Source organism: Xyrauchen texanus, chromosome 13 (assembly GCF_025860055.1).
Source record: "Xyrauchen texanus isolate HMW12.3.18 chromosome 13, RBS_HiC_50CHRs, whole genome shotgun sequence".
Classification (NCBI taxonomy): Eukaryota; Metazoa; Chordata; class Actinopteri; order Cypriniformes; family Catostomidae; genus Xyrauchen; species Xyrauchen texanus.
Genome location: NC_068288.1, coordinates 4,685,891 through 4,688,018, shown reverse-complemented (window position 1 = coordinate 4,688,018; position 2,128 = coordinate 4,685,891). Strand labels below are relative to the sequence as shown.

The following is a 2,128-nucleotide window of genomic DNA, read 5'->3' as shown; positions in this document are numbered from 1 at the left end:
AACATAAAAAAAACTCTATGACAATTCCAAATGAAATGAAAAAAATAAATAGAAAATCACTGATTGATGATGTAAGACAGAATGAGAGAAAAGACTTTATATACACTCACCGGCCACTTTATTAGGTACTCTAGAGACTGTTGTGCATATACTTGTGTGACCTTATGAAACTTTGACCAAATCGAGGCTTAAAGGTTCTTGACTACTCCACCTGGTGCCTCTCACACCAAGATATACTTTCCTGCTAAATACCTAATCTAAGGCAAGCAGGTTCATAGAAATACACCCAAGATAGACTAGACAGAGACGTGCTTCCAAAAAATAACAATACTTTATTAATCAAATATATAATTAAAAGAGCCACACGGTCATTATAGCGGCACGGTAGGTGCAAACAAAAAGGCTTGGCCTAAAGGAAGAGACCAAGACTGGTATTGGCTGCTACTAGAGACAATATAATTGACCATACACAACAAGGCAACACTGACTCACTGTCAAGGTAGGCTACCGGTCCGGGATAAACGTGAAGTTCACCAACCGTGCTCTGAACTCTGGTGCCTACAAATCAAACACATATACACACCCAGCACACACACACATAGGCACCGGCACTACAAGCAAGTGATTCAATCAATACTGTGAGGTGCGGTTTACCACTACAATACGCGGTGCAGTGCGCGAAGACGGACCCAGGAACCTCTCCTGTGAGCAGCTACCCTAGTACTCTAGAGGAGAGAGACAGGGACGAAAAGGTTGTTATCTCTAGCAAGGTGGATAGAAGATACAGCTGGGCAAAATCTTAACAGGACTATGTAAAATACTGGAACAGCCAATACTACTTCAGTCAGACGAGGCACTAGGCGAAGGCCACGGCAACATAACCAAACAAAAGAAAATATAAAAGAAAGGCAAAACTATCGATATTGATAGTTAAGTGTATTTACACTTAACAATAGGCAAGGCAAAGCAGCAGGAGCAATCTGCCCACAGACACAAAATCATTAAAATGAGTGCTTGATATACACATGCACAGATAAGTCACATAGGATAACAAACATTTCATAACAAACATTCTATTTCTTTACCTCAATGTGACATAAAATGACACAGTGGAGAAACAGCCCTTGCACCGGTCTTCACAACCCTACATAACAGTTGTTACACACAGCATATTCATTAAATATCTATTAAGAGTTAAGGATTAACACAGTCATACACTACGTCAGGACACACAATCAGACTCATTTTACATGTGTTCAAGGCTATTGGTCCGAACACACTGGTTCTACCCGAAACACAATAAACATTTACCTTTTAGATGTTGCGTAGTAATCGCGATAAAGCTACCCGGCGGGTGCCTTGCCCAAGACCTATGTGCAAATGTGCTCATTAAAATGCATATCATGTTCCATCAATGACACCCACATCATGACTCAAAATAAAATACACAAAAATACCTTCAGTAGTACACGGCACGACTACCCGGAAGCGTCTGGCAATCGATCGGACACCTATTTTCCAATAGCCTAGAATCTCTCTTAGCCCGTTGTAAAAACGGTTTTATAGAAACTGGCCTAGCTGCAAATGAACTGTTAGCCACTCAGCGGCTAGCTGAGCACAGTGACGTCAGGGGGCTACCGTAGCTGCAGAGGGACAAACTTCACCCAGACAGTGTCTACTCTGCCGGTTACACTCGCATCTACTTGTTTATGCATTTATCTAATCAGCCAATCGTGAGGCAGCTGTTTAATATATAGAATCTTGCAGATATGGGTCAGGAGCTTCAGTTAATATTCACATCAACCATCAGAATGGGGAACAAAATGTGATCTAGAGTGTAAAGAGAATGGTGCGAAAAACAAAAAACATCCAGCAAGCAGCAGTTCTGTGGGCAAAAATGGCTTGTTAATGACAGAGGTCATAGGAGAAATGCCAGACTGGTCCAAGCTGACAGGAAGGTGGCAATAACCCAAATAAACACGCATTACAACAGTGCTATGCAGAAAAGCATTTCTGAACGTACAACACATTGAATATTGAGGCGGATGGACTACAGCAGCAGAAGACCCTTACGGGTACCACTACTTTCAGCTTAGAACAGGAAACTGAGGCTGCAGTGGGCACAGGC

At 42.0% G+C, this 2,128-nt stretch overlaps 1 long non-coding RNA gene across 1 annotated transcript; it reads right to left on the bottom strand.

Annotated features, from left to right (window-relative positions):
* Positions 1-496: 496 nt before the first annotated feature.
* On the bottom strand, positions 497-1,595 carry LOC127653906 (uncharacterized). The gene is made up of 4 exons (XR_007971879.1): positions 1,458-1,595; positions 1,312-1,370; positions 1,086-1,144; positions 497-725 (listed from the first exon to the last, which is right to left on the bottom strand). It is a non-coding gene; the product is annotated as an uncharacterized LOC127653906 (long non-coding RNA).
* Between the last annotated feature and the right edge of the window lie 533 nt (positions 1,596-2,128).